The sequence below is a fragment of the Oncorhynchus gorbuscha genome, linkage group LG24, assembly GCF_021184085.1.
Source record: "Oncorhynchus gorbuscha isolate QuinsamMale2020 ecotype Even-year linkage group LG24, OgorEven_v1.0, whole genome shotgun sequence".
In the NCBI taxonomy this organism is placed as follows: Eukaryota; Metazoa; Chordata; class Actinopteri; order Salmoniformes; family Salmonidae; genus Oncorhynchus; species Oncorhynchus gorbuscha.
The window spans coordinates 15910124-15928947 of NC_060196.1; the positions used below are offsets into that span (position 1 = coordinate 15910124).

Sequence of the window (18824 nt, forward strand, 5' to 3'; positions counted from 1 at the left end):
TGTGTGTGTTACAAATGTATTTCTTGCACTTGATGCATGTGTACTGTGTCTTCCTGTCCTTCTTGGGTCCACACGCATCACAGCGCTTCTTCTTGTTGCCACCAACTGCAATCTAGAATGATGAAAACACTGAGTTCAGGAGTTTTACTAACATCTCACTCACTCACTCACTTATAAAGTTACAGCAGGCCAAGGTAGGAGAGTCTGACACACACACATGCAACAACATCACTCACACTTACTTCAGGTATTTGTTGGGAGTTGTTGGTTCTGAGGGTCTGGCAGATGGGGCACCAGCATCCTCCTCCTGAATGGTCCTCATGATTGCTGCAGAAACTGGGGTCTTTGGGATATGTTGCCTCCTCTGGTTTGAGATCTTACCAATACCTTGCCCAGCTCCTTGAGAAAGAGATGTCTCCTCTGGAGCTTTACTCTGTTCCAATCTGGGTTCAACACCATCCAGATGACAAACGAGTTGTCCGCAGAGATGGCCAAGATGTTGAAGAATATCACAAGTGGCCAGAGTAGGGTTCTTCTTTTTCAACTGTAGCCAGTCACTAGCTTGTCTAAATTGTCCACCCCTCCTTTTGTGGCATTGTAATCCATTATAATTTCTGTTTTTTCATGTTAAAAACAGAATCTCCCATCCCTATGCAGCGTACTCGTGAGTAAAACATTTTTGCCTTTCTTTGGTATGTGGGACAGTAGGGACGTGTCGGCCGTGAACAGAAACTTAGAGGGATTGATAGGCCTGTTCTATGTATTCAACAGCTGAGGTCGGAGCTCTGGCATGTTTTTTGTACTGTTCCTACCATCGTCAGGATCCTCTTGAGGAGCTACTGTCCCAGCTTGTGTGAATTAAAAAAGTTATCCTATGTGATGCTGTGGCCACGGAGTACCTGTGTCATGTCCAGGTCAACACGCATCCCTTGGTGTTTATCAGGGGTTCCTCCATCTGGCTTCCAGGCATATGATGAAACAGAATCACAGGCAACCCAGATCTTGATTCCATATTTTGCGGGATTAGACGGTATGTACTGCCTGAAGGGGCCCCTAAATGGCATAAACTGCTCATCAACAGTAACGCTGGGCCCAGGGTTGTAAAACAGGGGAAGGCGGTCCATCTACTTGTCCCACACTGACCTGCTTGCAGCTAGCTTGTCTTTCTGTCACCAGGCTGGTCTGGTGTCTCGGTTATCGAAGCGGATCATCCTGGATAATCCTAGATCTCCTCTAGAGCAGTGATGTTTTGGGGCTGTTGCTGGGCAACACGGACTTTCAACTCCCTCCAAAGATTTTCTATGGGTTTGAGATCTGGAGACTGGCTAGGCCACTCCAGGACCTTGAAATGCTTCTTACGAAGCCACTCATTCGTTGTCCGGGCGGTGTGTTTGGGATCATTGTCATGCTGAAAGACCCAGCCACGTTTCATCTTCAATACCCTTGCTGATGGAAGGAGGTTTTCACTCAAAATCTCACGATACATGGCCCCATTCATTCCTTCCTTTACACGGATCAGTCGTCCTGGTCCCTTTGCAGAAAAACAGCCCCAAAGCATGATGTTTCCACCCCCATGCATCACAGTAGGTATGGTGTTCTTTGGATGCAACTCAGCATTCTTTGTCCTCCAAACACAACGAGTTGAGTTTTTACCAAAAAGTTATATTTTGGTTTCATCTGACCATATGACATTCTCCCAATCTTCTTCTGGATCATGCAAATGTTCTCTAGCAAACATCAGACAGGCCTGGACATGTACTGGCTTAAGCAGGGGACACGTCTGGCACTGCAGGATTTGAGTCCCTGGCGGCGTAGTGTGTTACTGATGGTAAGCTTTGTTACTTTGGTCCCAGCTCTCTGCAGGTCATTCACTAGGTCCCCCTGTGTAGTTCTGGGATTTTTGCTAACCGTTCTTGTGATCATTTTGACCCCACGGGGTGAGATCTTGCGTGGAGCCCCAGATCGAGGGAAATTATCAGTGGTCTTGTATGTCTTCCATTTCCAAATAATTGCTCTCACTGTTGATTTCTTCAAACCAAGCTGCTTAAATATTGCAGATTCAGTCTTCCCAGCCTGGTGCAGGTCTACAATTTTGTTTCTGGTGTCCTTTGACAGCTCTTTGGTCTTGGCCATAGTCGAGTTTGGAGTGTGACTGTTTGAGGTTGTGGACAGGTTTCTTTTATACTGATAACAAGTTCAAACAGGTGCCATTAATACAGGTAACGAGTGGAGGACAGAGGAGCCTCTTAAAGAAGAAGTTACAGGTCTGTGAGAGCCAGAAATCTTGCTTGTTTGTAGGTGACCAAATACTTATTTTCCACCATAATTTGCAAATAAATTCCTTAAAAATCCTACAATGTGATTTTCTGGATTTTTTTTCTCATTTTGTCTGTCATAGTTGAAGTGTACCTATGATGAAAATTACAGGCCTCTCTCATCTTTTTAAGTGGGAGAACTTGCACAATTGGTGACTGACTAAATACTTTTTTGCCCCACTGTATTTAATCTATTTTGAATTTAGGCTGTAAAATGTGGAATAAATCAATTGGTATGAATACTTTCTGAATGCATTGAGTTAACAAAACATGAGGAACACCTTCCTAATATTGAGATTGCACCCACGTTTTCTATCAGAAGAGCCTCAATTCGCCGAGTTATGGACTCTACAAGGTGTCAAAGCGGTCCACAGGGATGCTGGCCCATGTGGACTCCAGTGCTTCCCACAGTTGTGTCAAGTTGGCTGGATGTCCTTTGGGGGGTGGACCATTCTTGATACACACCGTGAAACTGTTGAGTGTGAAAACCTAGCAGCATGCTGGTTCTTGACACACTCAAATATATCCTCCCCTTCATCTACACTGATTGAATTGGATTAACAGTGACCTCAATGAGGTATTATAGCTTTCACCTGGATACACCTGGTCAGTCTATGCCATGGAAAGAGCAGTTGTTCCTCACGTTTTGTGCACTCAGTGTTCATGCCTCACATAATAGAACACAGTCTACCATACAAGATCATTCAAAGTGCAAACCATTCACAGTGGAATTCTCTATTTTCTCCACTAGAAGGTGTACTTTAACAACATACACTTTGGTTCGTCACTACACAACAAGTCTACTAACCGGTCAAGAGGGATGGGCATTATATGTGTAATGAGCTCAGAGATGATGGCAATAATGGATTATTTGATTTCTCACACATGCGTCTTCTCCAAGGCCTCCGTCTCCACAGGGTGTTGTGATGTTGATGGTGATGATGTGATTACTGACAGGGTTGACAGCTACACCACTGTAGATGGAGTTGTAATCTCCTCTCTCTACCTCCAGAGGGAGAGACAGGTTGGTAATGATATTAGGTGTGTAATCATTCATCCAAACTGTTGCAACTAGAACTAGAGTTTCTACTGGACAATGTCAGGTAGGTCCCTACCTGTTCCGTTTGCTTACATTTTAAGTAACAGAATCGGTGTAATGAATACACCCCAGAGAGCTGCTGGTCTGGTTGAGTCTATTCTCTCCTCTGTACAAGGACAAGATCACATCTTGCACACATCTGAACAGCTCGAGCTTTAGAGCAATGAACCATTTGTTTGGATGGACAAGGCTCATGCTGCTATGTTTCGTAATTGATGGTATGTTTCTTTTGTTGTTACTGATTTGCGTCACAAACATAAAGTGTTCAATGTTTTAATTGGTAACGCTTGATCTATCATACGTTTGTACGCTTGTTGTGTTTCTTGACAAGGGAGCCAAGACTAGGGCTGTAGTGTGTGTAGCACAGAGCGAATGGGAATATATACATTAAGGGATAGATACAGACAGAGACTAGTTTCTAAAAAAAAGAGCTCTGTCAATGGGATGAAAGAGGTGTAGGCTATAAACATTTGTGATCTATACACCAACTACAGAGTATGCCAATACTTTATTGATTCATAAACTCATTGAGATGAGAGATTAACAATCTTTTGGAAACAACAGGCAGACAACCTTTTATAATTCTCTGAGACTGAGACTGTAGCTTGTCATTTGAAATTAAATCACAGAGCTCACAGGCTCACTGTGTTTAGGGTCACAGTGCCTGTCCAGGGGAGGCATAGCTTTTCACATCTTATGGGGCTTTCACAACAAATTGGTTTATCCGAACTCTGGCGCATTTCCCCGTTATTTCGTATCGTTGAACTGGTGTGAACACTATCCCATAGTCAGGAGCGCATTCACATAACAACAATCAAAACAATCATAATACATGAATTGCTCCGCTCATAAGGTTGTTAACATACTCGTATCTTACTCAAATCAATCAGTCAGTTAAAATAATATAATTTAGTTACAAATCGTAATTAAACCCCAATTCATTATTCAACCAAATTTTGAATGACAATGCTTAGTGTTTCACATCAGTTAAACTATCACTTAAAGACAAAACCCTCAACTTAATGCACACCGACTCTGGCAGAATGTACATTTAACATACAGTATAATTATCCATAATTCTAATATTAACTTCCTAATCATGATCATAATTACAGATCAGTATCTCAACGCATTCTTAGTCTATACAATTACTATACATTTAGCAGTGTAAACCTCCACGATCAACCTGACCCCAAATGATAATTTTGGACATTCCGAAATCAATTACAACCATTCGATACATGAACATTATTAAAACCCAATATCGTAATTTCAACCATAAGCCCTATTCTAAAATGTATGATTTCCCCCGTCATTAATCTACACACAATGCCCTATAATGACAAAGCAAAAACTTTTTTTATTTTTTTTATTTTTGCAAATGAATAAAGTAATCTTGTTTTCCATGTAAAATAGTCTTTGGGCCTCAAAAACATTATCCACATTAAGGATGTTCAAATAAAAATTTTAGAATTGGAGAAATGGTTGTTTTCTCTCTTGCAAGTCATATGGAGTGGAAGCCCTAGGTAAGTGTTAATAATTTAAAATCAATTACATTCTAGTGGAAAATTCTAGTGAATAGGATCCTCAACCATTTTAGATGAAATTATGTTTGGTATGTGAGTTTGTATGGGTGAGACACAAACATAGAAAGATATTAGGCTTATACCGTATGCATACTTTATTATCATGTGCCTGGAGTATGTACACTGGAGGCTCCCTTAGTATGCAAATCGGTGATGATGAAGATCATGTTAATCTTTACCAATTTGCATATCTCATTCGCTTAGAAAATGTGAAAACAATGTTTCACCAAAGAACTGTACAGTTACACTCTCAGGCCTACACACCCATGCAGAACAGTCCTCCTCTTATCTGTGTGAAATGTTCACTTCCAAAGACACCTATAGGCCAACATGGATCCTACAAACTGTTAAAAAAAAAATGTACATCAAAATCAAATCAAATCAAATTGCATTAGTCACATGCGCCGAATACAACCTTACAGTGAATTGCTTACTTATGAGCCCATAAAAAACAATGTAGTTTTAAAAAAATACGGATAAGAATAAGAAATAAAAGTAGCAAGTAATTAAAAACAGTAGTAAAAAACAATAGCAAGACTATATACAGAGTGGTACCGGTAAAGAGTCTATGTGCTGGGGCACCGGTTATATATACATGTAGGTAAGGTTATTAAAGTGACTATGCATAGATGATAACAACAGAGTGTAGCGGGGGGGGGGGGTTATGGTCTGGGTAGCCGTTTGATTAGATGTTCAGCAGTCTTATGGCTTGGGGGTAGAAGGTGTAGTAGTAGGATAGCTGGAGTCTTTGATCATTTTTAGGGCCTTCCTCTGACACCGCCTGGTTTACAAGTCCTGAATGGCAGGAAGCTTGGCCCCAGTGATGTACTGGGCCGTTAGCATCCACCCTCTGTAGTGCCTTGCAGTTGGAGGCCGAGCAATTGACATACCAGGCAGTGATGCAACCAGTCAGGATGCTCTCGATAGTGCAGCTGTAAAACCTTTTGAAGATCTGAGGACTCATGCTAAATCTTTTCAGTCACCTGAGGAGGAATAGGTTTTGTCATGCCCTCATGACTGTCTTGGTGTGCTTGGACCATGTTAGTTTGTTGGTGATGTGGACAGGAACTTGTAGCTCTCAACCATTGCAGCCCCATTGATGAAAAAATGGGGGCATGCTCAGTCCTCTTTTTCCTGAAGTCCACAATCACCTCCTTTGTCTTGATCACGTTGAGGGAGAGGTTGTTGTCCTGGCACCACACGGCCAGGTCTCTGACCTCCTCCCAATAGACTGTCTGGTCGTTGTCGGTGATCAGACCTACCACTTTTGTGTCATCTGCAAACTTAATGATGGTGTTGGAGTAGTGCCTGGCCGTGATGTCATGAGTGAACAGGGAGTACAGAAGGGGACTGAGCACACACCCTTGAGGGGCCCCTGTGTTGAGGATCAGCGTGCGGATGTGTTGTTACCTACCCTTATCACCTAGGGCCGGCCCATCAGGAAGTCCAGGATCCAGCTTCAGAGGGAGCTGTTTGCGAGTTGGTCAGCGCAGTACATGTCCTGGTAATCCGTCTGGCCCTGCGGGCCGGTGAATGTTGACCTGTTTAAAGGTCTTACTCACATCGGCTGCAGAGAGCATGATCACACAGTCTTCCAGAACAGCTGGTGCTCTCATGATTGTTTCAGTGTTATTTGCCTCGAAACGGGCATAGAAGTAGTTTAGCTCGTCTGGTAGCTCGGGCAGCTCTCGGCTGTGCTTCCCTTTGTAGTCTTTGAAAGTTTGCAAGCCCTGCCACATCCGACGAGCGTCAGAGCCGGTGTAGTATGATTCGATCTTAGTCCTGTATTGATGCTTTCACCGTTTGATGGTTTTGTCGGAGGGCATAGCGAGATTTATTATAAATGTATAAATGACTTTATGCTCCTTGAAAGCTGCAGCTCTAGCCTTTAGCTCAGTATGGATGTTGCCTTTAATCCATGGCTTCTGGTTGAGGTACGTAGGGTCAATGTGGGGACAACGTCATCGATGCACTTATTGATGAAGCCAGTGACTGATGTGGTGCACTCCTCAATGCTATTGGAGGAATCCCAGAACATAATCCAGTCTGTGCTAGCATAACAGTCCTGTAGCTTGGCATCTGCTTCATCTGACCACTTTTTTATTGATCTAGACACTGGTGCTTCCTGCTTTACATTTTGCTTGTAAGCAGGAATTGGGAGGATAGAATTATGGTCAGATTTACCTAATGGAGGGCGAGGGAGAGCTTTGTATGCGTCTCTGTGTGTGGAGTAGAGGTGGTCCAGAGTTTTTTCCCCTCTGGTTGCACATTTAACATGCTGATAGAAGTTTAGTAAAAATTATTTAAGTTTTCCTCCATTAAAGTCCCCGGAGAGCCACCTCTTGATTTGTTTTTGAATGGTCTAAGATCCCTTCCAATGTGTTCTCCAATCTCATAAAACATTTTATAAAAAGGCTCAGTGTTGTTATCCTTGCTGGAGTATTGCAAACAGGAAATACAATTATCGTGACCCCCATCTTTTTTTAAAGATTTTTTTGTATTACTTGTTCAACAAAATCTCTTAATCTGAACAATTGAATCTGTATAAAATAATATATTTTTCCATTTTTGGAGTATACAATATAGTTCAGCATATAGTTGTTTTTTTGCTCATCTTTATCATGTCATCCAATAATTCCCGACCACACTGTACATACAATTTATACAGTTCACTATAGAAGGACAAATACATTATGTACATTGAGCTAATAACCTGGGTAACCTAACCTAACCACATGCGGTAAGCCTATGTCTCTTCAGAGGATGTGACAATGAAACCAGTGCTTCATTTGAGAACAGGATCCAGCATCTCTCAGTTTCGGACTGTTTCATTCCGAAACCTATTTTCCAGGATCCAGTACCTCTTGTGGCATGAACAGTGGCTGCCCGTCATTCAGGGCAGGTGAGGCACAGTTTTGAGCCTCACCTGTTTAGCTAGTGGAAATTTGTTGAATATCCCTCTATCACTTGCTTTTCAATGATCCTTGATTTTTTTTTCGGAAGGAAAAGAAAACAGTCAATTGGTGAAAGATTTTCCCTTGCTCAGAGAATGTATGTGAACTCAACTACAGACAAATTAAACTACCAGTTCTTAAACTTTGTTTCCTGACCTTCACCATCACATCAGACCTGTTATTGGCTAAGAAGACCTGTGATACTCAAGTCAATAGTCTTGTTCCAGGCTACTACATTGTAGACGTGCTGCACAAATCTACTAATGATTGAATGTCATTGTTATCTTCTGACATCAGATCACTATATCATATGGATGAGGTTAATGACATGCTAAACACTTATCCAGGTATTGTGAGATTTAGTGTGTGACTGTTAAGCAGACCTCCTGGAATAGTGCTATTGTGTTGATATCGAGTCTCTCTCTGTCCACAGTTCTCTGTGCTTCCCAGCAAACAGTCAACTCTGAGACTCAGCAGGTGAAAGGCATCATGGGAAAGTCTTTATCTTTTCCAGAGAGAGTGTTTAAAACTGGATATTTAAGGTATGGAGAAGACACTACTGCAAGTGTGATCAATGGACAAAGCCATATAGATTCAGATGAGAGATTTAAAAATCGCCTTCACTGGGACAATGTGACAGGATTATTCAGTCTGTCAGACCTACAGATTGAAGATGCTGGGGTTTATTCTGTGGAGAATAAAGACGGAGAGAAGAGGATACCTAAATTTAACCTCACTCTTTACTGTAAGTGTGTGTGTGTGTGTGTGTGTGTGTGTGTGTGTGTGTGTGTGTGTGTGTGTGTGTGTGTGTGTGTGTGTGTGTGTGTGTGTGTGTGTGTGTGTGTGTGTGTGTGTGTGTGTGTGTGTGTGTGTGTGTGTGTGTGTGTGTGTGTGTGTGTGTGCGTTATATTACAAAAACATTCAATATGAGTTCCATTCCTCCAATGTATTTGCTATTTGTCTTCCAGATTTTGTTTCCAAACCTCAGGTGAGAGAGTGTGACAGCAGCTCCTGTAGTGTGGTGTGTTCTGTGGACAATGAAAAAGAGGTGACCTTGACCTTGTACAGGGGAGAGGAAATACTCAACCAAACCAGCAGTCCTGATCTCACCACCGATCTTCTCTCCGTTTGGAGGTAGAGGGAAAGAACTACAACTCCACCTACAGCTGTGTGGCTTCCAACCCTGTCAGCAATGAGACAGTTCTTGTCCCAAAATGTTGCAGTGAAGGTCATCCCAAGGAGACAGGTAAGAGTATCAATTCTGAATTAAAGCCATCCAGAAAATAGCAACTACCAAAATAATTAAGTGGAACTATTAGTTCAGCCCATTTAAAACATACTTTACACAAATCGTTTCCTTGTTTTTATTTAATTCAGACATGAATGAGAGGACTCTGGGTGTGCTTATTATTGCTGTATTCTGCGTTGTGGTTGCCTCAGGACTGGTTGGACTCGCAATCAATCAAAAGAAGAGGGGAAATGAACACTCACAAGGCAGGTATTCATCTTTTAGAGGTCTGAGGTCAGTCAAAACATGTCATCATCTGCCTTTTTTTTATTATCAAGAATAGTATTTTGGAAAAAGTAGGAACTGTTTACTTGAACACGGGATGCAGGTCAAATAAAGTGGCACACTTCCTCTGCCCGGTCAGACAGTATTATTATCATCTCCGACCTTCCTGATAGACCTCTCTAAATGATGAAAAAGCAGAAGGCACACACACAAACACACTCTGACAATCATTACTTTAAAGATTGGCTTCTATGGTGCCAAAAAGGACCGCCAGCAGAGAGAGAGGTACCCACATCGTAACAGTAGTCGTGAGGGTTTACAGAACCTGTTCAGGAGATGAGCGTCTGTACGTCTCTGTCAGTTAGTCACCCCCCCCCCCCGCCTTATATCTAATTGACTTTATTTGTCTTCATAGATTCATCCGAAGGAGTGCAGGTTGACAATGAGTATGCAACGATTACTTACATAAAACAAACAGAGAACCAGGTTAGTAACAATGCTACAGGCTGATAGACAATAAACCAGCTTTTACCAGCCCTCATGGCTACAACTGTAAGCTTGAACACAATGCAAGCATCTTCTATCTGTAGGCCTGAAAGACTGAATGATCCTGTCATATTGTCCAAGGTGATTTTTTAAGTCTTGAGTTGCACAGACCACCTGAGTTTGATACCAGGCCTGATGTCATTGCAAGCAGTTTTGCCCATATGATATGGTTGGGTTGCACAATGACATGTCACACAGCACATATGGTATATAGTAATGCCTTCGATCTTCATATAGTCTTTTAGAGCATGTGCAAAGGCTGTGGACTTTTAAAGTTAGGCTTTGTGGTTCCTCCCACTAGTTTTAGGAAAGATCCTAGATGTGTTGTGATGACAGTTGAGTTCCCTACTGCAGAACAATGAGCGTAGACAAGAGAGCGTCAGATGTGTCTTGTTTCTTTCCTCTAGCACAAAGTATCTAATAATGAAACATATGATTCTTTTATGTTGTTGGTGCTTTCCTACCCACTTTCCCTGCCCCTTTTTCCCTGTACCTCTCATTCCTCCCTCTCCCTCCCTCCCTCTCCCTGTCTAGGAGGAGCGAAGAGGTATACCAGAACTGGAGTCACGTAGAGACAACTCTGAAATGGCATCCGTTTATGATTCACTCCAGTTACATCGCATGGCTGCCAGCGGGGATGTTGACACAGCATGACGGAACAAAACTGGAAGTCACTGAGAAGCCAACATGATAACTCGTGAAGAGGACATTTAAACAAAATGAAAGTAAAACAAATATTCACCCAGAAAAACTTTTCGAGGCACAGTTGTTATGGGAGAAAATTCCCCTGCAACTGTTGCGCTGATATAAGTTCAGGGTTTCTTTGTAGGTCATTCACACAGACCTGTCAAATAGAGACCTCGATTGCATCCACTGATACGGACCAATTCAATAACTATTGAGTTCGTAGCAGGATCAGGATAATCCTTATTTTCAGATTACTTTTGTCCCAAATCCCAATGTATAGGTTAAAACAAATGCAACATATATTTTAATATTGGGCGCAACTTTGGTTTTGGAATCGGGGGGGGGGAACATAACTCCAAACAGCCTACCCGCCCACTCGGAGGCGTCCGCATGGCCCTAAAGCACACCAGTGCCTCGTTTTGTATCACATTCCAATGATAAAACTGGGGGGGGGGGGGCTATTTCAGAATGTGGGGGGGAATGTGGCACCCTTGGTGTTTGCTATGCTACTGCTGAACCAAAGCTTATTTTCAGTAATGACTGTTTTGTTGTTTAAATGTAGGTCCCTCCCCTGTATATTTTATAGCTGATAGTTGTTTAGCTTGCAGCTTTGTATAGTACATAAAAGAGCAGGCGTTTGAGATAAAGCCACCTACTCCTTGGCAGCTATGACTGTTAGACTACTTTAGGTCCATAGATTTTAGAACAAAAGGTCCATAGATTTCGTTTTTTTATGTAGATCTTGATTTGCCATTTGATCTTGAGTGTTTTTTTTTAACTCTTTTTACCGCTATTCGCAAAATGTTGTTCTGGCCTAACTTGTCTCTCTTAATTAGCTTGTTTCATTTATTATGATGGATAATTGATTTTGCTGAAATATGTTGATCTGTCATTCTTATTGAGAACAAGTCTAAGAAGACATTTAGCAGACGCTTTTATGTTCAGTCATGTGTGCATACATTCTATTTCGGGATGAACCCACTTGCAAGCGCCATGCTCTACCAACTGAGTTTTGTTTTGTTGTGTATTTTACTTTTGAGTTTTGTTTTTGTGTATTTTACTTTTGGTTTTGTACAACAGCTTCCAACAGCTGAAAATACAATATGTTTAGATACGGAAAAGATATTCCACCGAGGTTTAGATGGTACAATGATTCCCCTCTCTATAGTTGCTTGTTTTGTCACATAAACAACCAGGAAATGGAAAGAGTGATTTCTGCATAGAGCAAATATAACATGAGAAGGTTTTGCGGAAAGAAAGTATTTCTGTCAACCCAATAGATGGTTGTCACGTCAACTGGCTTCACACGGAGTGACAGACAAACGCGAGCATCACACAGACAGACAGTGGCAATATTGCTGGAAATGAATTGGCAGATATTGTGTTTAGTTATTTTAACAACCAATGAATCCAATAGCAAAAAGAAATATGATACATGTTTAAAAATTGCCCTTTGAATGTAGTATGTTACAGTACTGTAAAATCCAGTACATTACACAGCTTTCACATTAGGCAATACACTTGCACTACCCATGACAATTTACTGAACATCCAATTTCCATCATTCAGGCCAAAGAGTTCAATCTTGGTTTCATCACACCAGATAATCTTGTTTCTTGTGGTCTGAGAGTCCTTTAGGTGCTTTTTGGCAAACTCCAAGCAGGCTGTCATGTGCCTTTTACTGAGGAGTGGCTTCCATCTCGCCACTCTAACATAAAGGCCTGATTGGTGGAGTGCTGCAGAGGTGGTTGTCCTTCTGGAAGGTTCTTCCATCTCCACAGAGGAACTCTGGAGCTCTGTCAGAGTGATCAAGGCCCTTCTCCCCCGATTGCTCAGTTTGGCAGAGAGGCCAGCTCTAGGAAGAGTCTTGGTGGTTCTAAACTTCTTCCATTTAAGAATGATGGAGGCCGCTGTGTTTTTGGGAACCTTCAATGCTGCAGACATTTTTTTTGGTACCTTCCCCCAGATCTGTGGCTCAACACAATCCTGACTCTGAGCTCTACGGACAATTCCAACAACTCCTATCAAAGTTGTCCAAACATCTCAAGGATGATCAATGGAAACAGGATGCACATGAGCTCAATTTCGAGTCTCATAGCAAAGGGTCTGACTACTTATGTAAGTCACGTATTTCTGTTTTCAGGTTGTCATTATGGGGTATTGCGTGTAGGCTGTAACGTATCAAAATGTGGAAGAAGGGAATGGGTCTCACTACTTTCCGAATGCACTATATATATTATGATTGTTTTGTGTATATTGTTGTAAATTTCAATTCACCCCAGAATAAATTCTTACAGTGTAGCTATGTGGTTGAGAGGGTACAATTCCAAAGACATGTACCATCTTACTGCCCCTCCTGTTTCCAATCTGTCTTAATAAAGCATAGAAAAAATAAAGGTGGAATTCTACAAAAAATATTCTCAATGGGCCCTTAAAATCAATAAATATTATGCTTTAACCATTTGCATTTCTAAACCATTGATTGTGTTATTGTGTTTTGATGCTGCCTTTTACATGCACTAAACCCCCCCCGCAAAAAAAAAATGTTTTACAACACTCTCTTAACAATTCCAATATGTAGGTTTAACACTTAATTTCTGTGTATTAAAACACTTACGTTGAGTTTACATACAAACACCAGATCTCAGATCTCACACTGCCCTAACACACCTGGACAAGAGGAATACCTATGTGAGAATGCTGTTCATCGACTACAGCTCGGCATTCAACACCATAGTACCCTCCAAGCTCGTCATCAAGCTCGAGACCCTGGGTCTCGACCCCGCCCTGTGCAACTGGGTACTAGACTTCCTGACGGGCCGCCCCCAGGTGGTGAGGGTAGGCAACAACATCTCCTCCCCGCTGATCCTCAACACGGGGGCCCCACAAGGGTGCGTTCTGAGCCCTCTCCTGTACTCCCTGTTCACCCACGACTGCGTGGCCACGCACGCCTCCAACTCAATCATCAAGTTTGCGGATGACACAACAGTGGTAGGCTTGATTACCAACAACGACGAGACGGCCTACAGGGAGGAGGTGAGGGCCCTCGGAGTGTGGTGTCAGGAAAATAACCTCGCACTCAACGTCAACAAAACTAAGGAGATGATTGTGGACTTCAGGAAACAGCAGAGGGAACACCCCCCCTATCCACATCGATGGAACAGTAGTGGAGAGGGTAGCTAGTTTTAAGTTCCTCAGCATACACATCACAGACAAACTGAATTGGTCCACTCACACTGACAGCGTCGTGAAGAAGGCGCAGCAACGCCTCTTCAACCTCAGGAGGCTGAAGAAATTTGGCTTGTCACCAAAAGCACTCACAAACTTCTACAGATGCACAATCGAGAGCATCCTGGCGGGCTGTATCACCGCCTGGTACGGCAACTGCTCCGCCCTCAACTGTAAGGCTCTCCAGAGGGTAGTGAGGGCTGCACAACGCATCACCGGGGGCAAACTACCTGCCCTCCAGGACACCTACACCACCCGATGTTACATGAAGGCCATAAAGATCATCAAGGACATCAACCACCCGTACCACTGCCTGTTCACCCCGCTATCATCCAGAAGTCGAGGTCAGTACAGGTGCATCAAAGCTGGGACCGAGAGACTGAAAAACAGCTTCTATCTCAAGGCCATCAGACTGTTAAACAGCCACCACTATCATTGAGTGGCTGCTGCCAACACACTGTCATTGACACTGACCCAACTCCAGCCACTTTAATAATGGGAATTGATGGGAAATGATGTAAATATATCACTAGCCACTTTAAACACTTTTATCCAGAGCAACTTACAAATTGGTGCATTCACCTTATGACATCCAGTGGAACAGCCACTTTACAATAGTGCATCTAGATCTTTTAAGGGGGGGGGGTAGAAGGATTACTTTATCCTATCCTAGGTATTCCTTAAAGAGGTGGGGTTTCAGGTGTCTCCGGAGGGTGGTGATTGACTCCGCTGTCCTGGCGTCGTGAGGGAGTTTGTTCCACCATTGGGGGGCCAGAGCAGCGAACAGTTTTGACTGGGCTGAGCGGGAACTGTACTTCCTCAGTGGTAGGGAGGCGAGCAGGCCAGAGGTGGATGAACGCAGTGCCCTTGTTTGGGTGTAGGGCCTGATCAGAGCCTGGAGGTACTGAGGTGCCGTTCCCCTCACAGCTCCGTAGGCAAGCACCATGGTCTTGTAGCGGATGCGAGCTTCAACTGGAAGCCAGTGGAGAGAGCGGAGGAGCGGGGTGACGTGAGAGAACTTGGGAAGGTTGAACACCAGACGGGCTGCGGCGTTCTGGATGAGTTGTAGGGGTTTAATGGCACAGGCAGGGAGCCCAGCCAACAGCGAGTTGCAGTAATCCAGACGGGAGATGACAAGTGCCTGGATTAGGACCTGCGCCGCTTCCTGTGTGAGGCAGAGTCGTACTCTGCGGATGTTGTAGAGCATGAACCTACAGGAACGGGCCACCGCCTTGATGTTAGTTGAGAACGACAGGGTGTTGTCCAGGATCACGCCAAGGTTCTTAGCGCTCTGGGAGGAGGACACAATGGAGTTGTCAACCGTGATGGCGAGATCATGGAACGGGCAGTCCTTCCCCGGGAGGAAGAGCAGCTCCGTCTTGCCGAGGTTCAGCTTGAGGTGGTGATCCGTCATCCACACTGATATGTCTGCCAGACATGCAGAGATGCGATTCGCCACCTGGTCATCAGTACCTGTACCTGTGGATGTATTTCAATGCCTACCTTCAAACTCAGTGCCTCTTTGCTTGACATCATGGGAAAATAAAAAGAAATCAGCCAAGACAATTGTAGACCTCCACAAGTCTGGTTCATCCTTTTGAGCAATTTCCAAACGCCTGAAGGTACCTCATTCATCTGTACAAACAACAATGCTCAGGGAGGAGACACGTTCTGTCTCCTAGAGAACGTATTGTGGATCGAAAAGTGCAAATCAATCCCAGAACAACAGCAAAGGACCTTGTGAAGATGCTGGAGGAAACAGGTACAAAAGTATCCGTATCCACAGTAAAACGAGTCGTATATCGACATAACCTGAAAGGCCGCTCATCAGGGAAGAAGCCACTGCTCCAAAACTGCCATAAAAAAAGCCAGACTGCCTTTTGCAACTGCACATGGGGACAAAGATCATTATTTTGGGAGAACTGTCCTCTGGTCTGATTAAATAAAAATAGAACTGTTTGACCATAATGACCACCGTGCTGTTTTGAGACGTTCTACTTGTACAGTGTAGTTTCACTAAGCAGTCAAAAATGAAGAAAAACCCTTGAACGAGTAGGTGTTCTAAAACTTTTGACCGGTAGTGTATGTTCCTGTAAAACATCCAGTGCCGGTCTACACCTTTGAGTGCACGGACAGAAAGAGCTGTCTTCTTCACCTCAACTCAACGCGTGTGTTTGTGCTTTCCTCTGTGTGTTTGTCTGTGCGTCAGTCGATGAGGAAAAATCAGACTGAGAAGACATGGCAGCACGTGGAGCTGACGTTTCTGGAGCATCGGACGTGTGATTGCAGATAATTAAGCATAACATCGTCTGACATGTAACGCAATCGAAGTCATTCAAAATATGAACAGCACTTTCACCCAGGCACATTCTCTTTAAAACTGGGTTGTATTCACTGGGAACGAGATGGAAGCAACAGGCCGATTCGACCATATCGAAAAAGAAAAGCTTGCTTTCATTTTCCGTTGCCAAACGTTTTGAAATGGTGTGCGCTAATGATTGTGAATTAACCTGATGAGACTCGTAACGCCTGTCGTCTTGTTTTTAGACTCAGGAAGATGCATTTGAATGAGAGGTGAGGAAATAAATGATTACTTCTATGGATACAGATCTGTAATTATGTAGCACTTTATTTGACAGGACAGTAATGGTAAAACGGTAAAAATGTTAGTTACGGTGGATTTCTTAGTTCAAGCACCACTCCTTTCCCTGCTCTGTCTCCGCAGTCCCAGAGTCAGCATCCATCCCAGTAGGAGGAAGCACAGGTAGATATACAAAGACTGTGGCAAGTAAGTGTCACTAGACTGCCCTCAGCTGGTGATGGGAAGTCTTACATGCACACATAGATAGACACACCAGAGAGAGTGAGAGAAGAGAGAAGAGAGAGAGAAACTTAACTGCCTACACATAATACTGATACAATTGCGGTGTGGTGGGAGCCTACAGCTCAGAATTCAACACCATAGTGCCCTCAAAGCTCATCACTAAGCTAAGGACCCTGGGACTAAACACCTGGTCAGGGTAGGTAACAACACATCCGCCATGCTGATCCTCACCAAGGGGGCCCCTCAGGGGTGCGTACTCAGTCTCCTCCTGTACTCCCTGTTCACTCATGACTGCATGGCCAGGCACCACTCCAACAACATCATCAAGATTGCAGATGACACAACAGTGGTAGGCCTGATCACAGACAACGATGAGACAGCCTATGGGGAGGAGGTCAAAGACCTGGCCGTGTGGTGCCAGGACAACAACCTTTCTCTCAACGTGATCAAGACAAAGGAGATGATTGTGGACTACAGGAAAAGGAGCATGCCCCCATTCTCATCAACTGGGCTGTAGTGGAGCAGGTTGAGAGCTTCAAGTTCATTGGTGTCCACATCACCAACAAACTATCATGGTCCAAACACATTAAGACAGACGTGAAGAGGGCAAGACAAAGCCTATTCCCCCTCAGGAGACTGAAAAGATTTGGCATGGGTCCGTAGATCCTCAAAAGGTTCTACAGCTGCACCATCGAGAGCATGGTTGCATCACTGCCTGGTATGTCAACTGCTCAGCCTCCAACCGCAAGGCACTACAGAGGGTGGTGCGAATTGGGACCAAGCTTACTGCCATCCAGGACCTCTATACTAGGCAGTGTTAGAGGAAGGCCCGAAAAATTGTCAAAGAGTCCAGCCACCCTAGTCATAGACTGTTCTCTCTGCTACCGCACGGTAAGCAGTACCGGAGCGCCAAGTCTAGGTCAAAAAGGCTTCTTAACAGCCATAATAGTCCTGAACAGCTAATCAAAGGGCTACCCAGACCCTTCTTTTATGCTTCTGCAACTCTCTGTTTATTATCTATGCATAGTCACTTTAGTGCTACCTACATGTACATGTTACCTCAATTCACTGTAAGGGCTACACCTGTTGTATTCGGCGCATGTGACAAATAAAATGTGATTTGATTTGAGGGATCATCTGTAATGGCAGATTTCCTCCTCTTCGTCTGAAGAGGAGTAAGGATCGGACCAAGATGCGGCGTGGTAAATGTTCATGACGATTTTAATAAGAAAAGCACTGAACACTATGGAATACAAAAACCATAAACGAATACATGACATAACCAAACAGTACCGTGTGGCGACAAACACACACATGGAAACAAACACCCACAAACCAACAGTGAAACCCAGGCTACCTAAATATGGTTCTCAATCAGGGACAACGATAAACAGCTGCCTCTGATTGAGAACCATATCAGGCCAAACACAGAAATAGAAAAAACATAGAAACACAAACATAGACTGCCCACCCCAACTCTGACCATACTAAATAAAGACAAAAAAAATAAAAAATAAAGGTCAGAACGTGACATCATCAACTAGATTCAGCCGATTGCCGATTTTTTTATTGAGCTGACGGGAGGCCGAAATATAATTACAAATCATTTTTAGACTGCAAATTGACCGCAAGAAGCCCGAACAGATATAATATTTGACTAAAATATAATAATTCAAAGCTTGCTTACATTTGTAGACGATCAGGTACCTCTATTACGCTTGGGAATACTTGAACAGATTTCTTAATTAAAAATCACTTGGAGCTGATTTCCTGGTGTTTTCTGGCTCAAAAAACTTGGGGGTCCAAACCAAACCACCCATGGGGCAAATTCGGCCAGTGAGTTGGAGGAACCCTGCTTTGTCATCACTGTCACTTAGAAACTAATTCCTATGTCCGCCTGGTAATTCTTCTGTTCAAAACAAAACCATCATTTTGATTCCAACACCTGGTTCTAGCTCTTTTGAGGTGTAACAATGCAGTACTGTACTGAGAGTACATTAATTCATGCAAAAGCTGTTCATTTGTGCTCATCCATGTTCTAGCTGTTTCTAGCTTCTCGAGTAAATAAATAA

General features: G+C 43.3%; 1 long non-coding RNA gene across 2 annotated transcripts; it reads left to right on the forward strand.

Moving 5' to 3' along the window:
* Nucleotides 1–3496: 3496 nt before the first annotated feature.
* LOC124013228 lies at nucleotides 3497–9453 on the forward strand. Of its 2 annotated transcripts, none has more exons than XR_006834837.1 (4): nucleotides 3497–3632; nucleotides 8388–8699; nucleotides 8923–9200; nucleotides 9332–9453. It is a non-coding gene; the product is annotated as an uncharacterized LOC124013228 (long non-coding RNA). The 2 variants fall into 2 exon arrangements; XR_006834838.1 differs by having other exon boundaries at nucleotides 9395–9448.
* Nucleotides 9454–18824: the final 9371 nt, after the last annotated feature.